This window comes from Ursus americanus, chromosome 8, assembly GCF_024610735.1.
Source record: "Ursus americanus isolate L20-20 chromosome 8, mUrsAme1.1.p, whole genome shotgun sequence".
NCBI classification, from domain to species: domain Eukaryota; kingdom Metazoa; phylum Chordata; class Mammalia; order Carnivora; family Ursidae; genus Ursus; species Ursus americanus.
In genome coordinates, this window is record NC_142134.1 from 75,323,966 (window position 1) to 75,329,965 (window position 6,000).

Genomic DNA, 6,000 nt, shown 5'->3' on the forward strand with positions numbered 1-6,000 from the left:
AGGAATAAAAACAGCATGGGCAGAGCGCTGAGGAATGATGGGGGGTGGGTCTAGCCATCGAGAGGAAGGAAGGGCACTCGGGAGCCCATATTACTCACCATGTACACTCAAATTTAGAGCTGGTCTGAGTTTAGGGATGAAACATGCCAGTAATATTGATACATATGATAAAAATAAAAATAGAGTTTGATTTCAGGGGCGCCTGGGTGGCGCAGTCGTTAAAGCGTCTGCCTTCGGCTCAGGGCGAGATCCCAGCGTACCGGGATCGAGTCCCACATCGGGCTCCTCCGCTATGAGCCTGCTTCTTCCTCTCCCACTCCCCCTGCTGTGTTCCCTCTCTCGCTGGCTGTCTCTCTGTCACATAAATAAATAAAATCTTTAAAAAAAAAAAATAAAAAAAATAAAAAAATTAAAAAAAAGAGTTTGATTTCAGCAACAACCATGAAAGGTTAGAAACTGAAGTTACGTGTGGAAGCACACTGCCCTAGCGCCACCCCAAGCTCTCCTCTTCCATCCTTCACTGCCCCACAATGGATGGAAAGGACATGACTGGGTCATGGCTACCTTGGTCAGGTACCCTGTGATTTGAAGGTGAAACTTAATCTGTAGTCTTTCTGTTGTGTGTCTCCCCCCACCCTGTGGTAAGCAGACATACTAGAGGATTGCATGTTAGACGGGCAAACCCACCAGGTTTTTCTTCTTTTCTCTCTTCTTTTCTTTCTTCTTTCTTTCTTTCTTTCTTTCTTTCTTTCTTTCTTTCTTTCTTTCTTTCTTTCTCATTCTATCCTTTTTCTCAATGGAGCTTAAAATGTTATAAAATTCTCCAGCTTAAAAGCATTTTCTTGAACATATTATTTGCAGTTATTTTAAAGTCTATGTGCAATATCTCCAATGTCTCAATTGATACTGTCTTTTTTGTATGGGAATTTTACTGAATGCTCGATATTGGAGATACAGCTCTGTTAGTGACTCAGGACGATGTCTTAACCCACAGAGGATTCAACGGTCTCTGATAGAGTGTGAGACTACAGAGCAGATCATCTTGACCCAGTCAGACCTTGAGATGATTTTTGGATGAATTTCAGTGTTGCGGAGACTTGGTCTATTTCGTGTGCCTTAACTAAAATCCTGGGGTTTGCAATAGCACCTTCCCATGCACAGTGGACTACAGAGAGTTCTGATGGGTGCTTAGACCATCAGATTCTACCAATTCCACTTCTTGGCCTTTTACCCAATGCCATTAAGGAAGTAGCAAAAGTCTTGAGGGTATAAACAACGCAGCAGGGGGTTCACCTCTCCACTTAGCTCTGGGATCTTGACTCTTCAAGCCTTCATTCTCTTAGAAGATAAGAAGGCCAGATGTTCCCTCTCGGCCTCATGGCTGCCATGCTTACAACGCAGAGCACCCACTATCTAGAGGATGTATTGTCCTGTGGCTCAAGGAACAGTAAATACCTCTAGAGGAAAAAAAAGGTGTAGAATGAGAAGCCCACCCCACTGTGTTATACTTCTCTCTGGGATCTTGGACACTCAAGTCCTGTCTGCTTGGGTGCTCTCATTTTCACTGCACACCCCCCCACCTTCGGGTGGATTTATCCAAGTTTTAGAGTCATTCCCCAGGTGATATTTGGTGTAATAATATACACTCATTCACTGACAACATGGGAATCTTTTTCAACCTCCTCTGTTTCACTACTTTTTCTGTGGTTTGGAGCAGTGGGAAAGGAGATCAGGTTTGGATTGTCACCTCTCTTTCTCTCTCCATCAACCTTCCTGTCTTTGTCTCTTGCTCTTTCTCTTCCCTGCATCAGCATTGGGCAGCTTCAGGGTCCCTCTGAGGTATGTGCATGAGATTCATCAGTACATATGGAGAGAAAGAAGATCTCTCAACCTAAGCCATTTGCCCCAAATCAATCTGTTTCCAGAATTCTGCTTTAATGTATCTAGTACCCATAATGATAAGAAATACTCATCCTTTGAGCCTAAACCTATAATTGTTTCTTAACATCAAATTTATCAGAAAGAAGGAATTAAGAGTTGTTGTCAGGTAGGATATGATTATTCCTGAGTTCTTGCTTCAACACTATTTAAAAGTCCCTAAAACTTTAACCACAAATTTAAAAAAACTATATATTAACATATGTATATTTCCTGTTTCCTATGTATCATGAAATAGATATATTAAATATTTTATTTAATTTTTTTTCATGGAATTCTCAGGATAATCCTGTATACTATTCCTATTTCAGAGACAAGGGAAATAAGACTCAGGAACGTGATCTACCCAAGTCACTTAACTATATGTGGGTCTCAAATCTATACCCGATTACAGTGGTTATGAAAGATCAGCCATAACAATATTTTAAAAATTTGCAGGGAACCTAGATACACTGTGAGGTGTTAAGAGGTTTTCTGCTAAAAGAATTGTTTCTATAATCAAATAATTTTGCTGTTGTACAACCACGTATTTCTTGTATTACGCACAAAGCTCATCCGTATATTCTCAGTTCTGAGAAATCTCCCTTTAAATACCCACCATTTTTCAGACCTACTTGACCACAAAACCCTTTTCTCATAAGATACGAGAAAAAATGTTTCCAGACTTTGCTCTATGTCTTTTAAGGAACAAAATTAGCTCCCGTTGAGAACCACTGGCATAGATAGCCATGTTTCAGGTAACAGTCATGATTGGATGGCTTATATGGTTTTCTAAGATGAAACTGGTGTTATTTGCAGGGACAGAATAAAGCAGTTCCCTGTATCTTTAAAAGTGGCTTCTCTCTCTCTGCGGGAGACTCTACAGTGGAATTAAAATATCTTGAGTGTTTGGTACCTGCCAAGGCCTCTCACAGAGGGACTAGGATATAGGGGGAAAGAGAGATTGTGGCAAACCAGGACATCTTTTCCTGGGGTAGGGAACATCAATAGCGGAACTGTAGAGATAACAAGCTGGGGCAGCAGTGGGGTCATTGTGAGGACAAGTCAAAGGAAGAACACAGAGAGAAGATCTTCACAGAAAGCAGCGTAACCAAAAATAGGTCATTGGGGGTGCAAAGGTTCACAGATGGAAGAGGCCTATTACAAAGGCCAGGTATAGCTATCCAGCTGGGGGTTGAGTTCACAGGTAGGGGTGCTGTTCATTTGTATTTGGGGAACTGTGTGTCCGTTAAAACTATTATGCAGAGGAATGCATACATGTTCAGGAAAATATAATTGACATTGATAAGTGAGAAAAGTCTCTCATCAAAAAATATTCCCCTTGAGATTATATTTTGTAAAAAAAAATTATATACATACGAAAGAATAGCTACATACACAGAAATATACAGTAATGTAAAAAGTGATGGGATTTCTGAATATGGGTTCCTATCAAACTTCATTTCTTCGGGTTCTCTATTGCCCAATACTCCTACATCTAGTCATTTTCTTTTAATTAAGAATACACTTTAAGAGATACAAAAATATTAGCCAGGATTGAGTTGTAAGCGGAAACAGTGTTCGAAACAGTCAAAGAAATGTCACAGGATGACCCAGAACGATGTGTGTCTGGGTGACAATGAGGGATTTTTAAAGCAGAGGGCACAAGTCCAGAGTTTCTTGACCCCCGTTTCTCTTCTCTGTTGGAAAGGTTCTCTGCCCTTTGAGTTGTAAGTAGCCGCCGAACAGCAACTAAATGCAAAATGATGATCAAATTAATTTTAAAAATTGGCTCAATTTAAAAAGTGGCTAAATTTGTCTTTTTTAATGTATAAAATAGAATCGTTTTGTTTTGTTTTTAAACTAACCATGCTCAAAGAGAAAAAAGAAACAGATGAGCGAAGTGTCTAGATATAATAAGCGTTGGTGTAAGTAGGTACTGAATGACTTCGGGGTTTTTGAATAAACTCTACAATGCTAGAGAAATGGGCTTTCTTATTTAATCCTCACATCCCTGGAGTGGGTTCTTGTATCATCTTTTGCAAAGTAGGAAATTGGTTGAAACAGTTTAAATAACTTGTTTTAGTTACACTCCTCGTAAGTGCCAGAGTCAGGATTTGAACCGAAAACCTTGATCTCGACCCACTACATCATGCTGCATTCTAAGTGGAAAATTGTGTCTTGAATGTGTGTATTCATTTCAACCTCTTCTAGGGAGGAAAAAAAAATCTTTATTTTCTATGCTGTCCTTAAAGACATGCTTCATATTTCATTTCTTTTCGTCTAAGCCCCTTAAAGAGCCAAGGGAAGTGAGCCTAAGATCACTGGGACTTCAGCTTTCACCTTTCAGCACAGCTTACTCATTGACTCCGCAAACCCCATCTCTGAAGAGTGAAAGTCATCAAATTTCATTTCTTGTAACATTAGTTTAGAAACATGTTTTCCCCTCTTACCAGTTAAATTGGCTTTTACTTTGTAAACTGTTTCTATTTTTCAACAATTACATTACAATGTGTTCAATTTTAACCGCCCTGCTGCTCAATCTTTTATAAACCCAAATAAAGAAATAGTTATATAACCAAGAAACATCAAAAAGTGAATAAAAAGAAGATATTGCTTCAGATGACTCTCCATTTGCTGAGCACGAAAAAGCAATTTAACATTTTATTTTTTGTATGTATTATTGCATTACTCTTTTGTTTACCTTGTCACAAGCGGGAGCCTGATAGCATCTGTCACCCTCCCACAATTTAATTACATATTCCATATCTTTATTCTCTCTTGACAGTGTCTTTGCTTGCCTAGGTCTTCCTTCTCCACCACTTCCAAGTTCGCATCGCATGATTTTTGTAATTAAGTGAGCGGCAAGTTAGCTACCTCCATCCCTAAATGGAACATTTCATCGTCTTAAAGCACTTCTAATAAACTTCCCTGAGTCCGAATCCCCATTACTTCCCCATCTTCCCCTGATGACTCAATTATCTCCTCAGGGGAGAATCTGTTCAATACCAAGAATTACCTTTTCTCCACAGAGGGGGGACTTGAAACAATGACTCTAAAACCCTCTTTCTTTCACTCTATGTCTTCAATGAATAATTTATATTTGTGACAATCTATTTTCTGTCTTTCCTGACTCTTAGTTTTGAAAACCATAGAAAGGATACATTCACCCCTTCTCATTACTTACCACACGGAATAGAGAAAGCTGCCTCTCCTCCCATCTGCCCCCTGGACTGACCTTCGTTCACAGTCAAAAAGAAGGAACTCCTGTTCTCCCTATTGTTTTAATGTTTTTCTTTCCCTATTCAAATATTTGTTATTCATTAAAATCTACATAAGCTTTCAAAAAATATCTCAGCATTTTTTTTCGTGGTAACATTTACTTTTCTTAATATGAAAGTGTTATAATGACAATCGTATAAAGAAATTGGAAAGTGCAGAACAGAACAAATAGAGTCTGCCCTTGACTCCGTATTAGTAGATGACGCATGGAATATGCAATCATATAAACAAAGGAATACTATGGAGACAGTAAGAAGAACAGTGATTGCCAAAGGTTTGGGAGGAGGGATCAATAAGCAGAACACAGAGGAGTTTCAGAGTGGGGGGGGTGGGGGGAATGTTCTTTATGGTAATATAATCATGCATATAGGCCATTATACAGGTGTCCAAACCCATGGAGCATACAACAGCAACAGTGAACTCTACTGTAAAGGATGGACTTTGAGTGACTATGTATCAGCGTAGGTTCATTGATGGTAAGAGATGCACCACTCTGCTGGAGGTTAGGTATGTGTGGGCAGGGGGTAGTTTTGTGGGGGATCTCAATCTATCAATAACCTATGTTGTGACTGGGCTGGACCTTGTGGATCTTACTATGATTACAAGATGCACTTCAGCAACAACGGTCAGGAAATTGGCAAACATGAAAGTTTATTACTAAAAGGGTTGGAAATGACCCAGCACACCTGGGACCACAAGGCAAGGTTGGAGGTAGAGAGAGACTGAGAGCACGTGGGCCTACGGTTCTGTCTCTATGGGAGTTGGGGGGGGCGGATAGGTCTTCATGGGCTCACTCTTTAC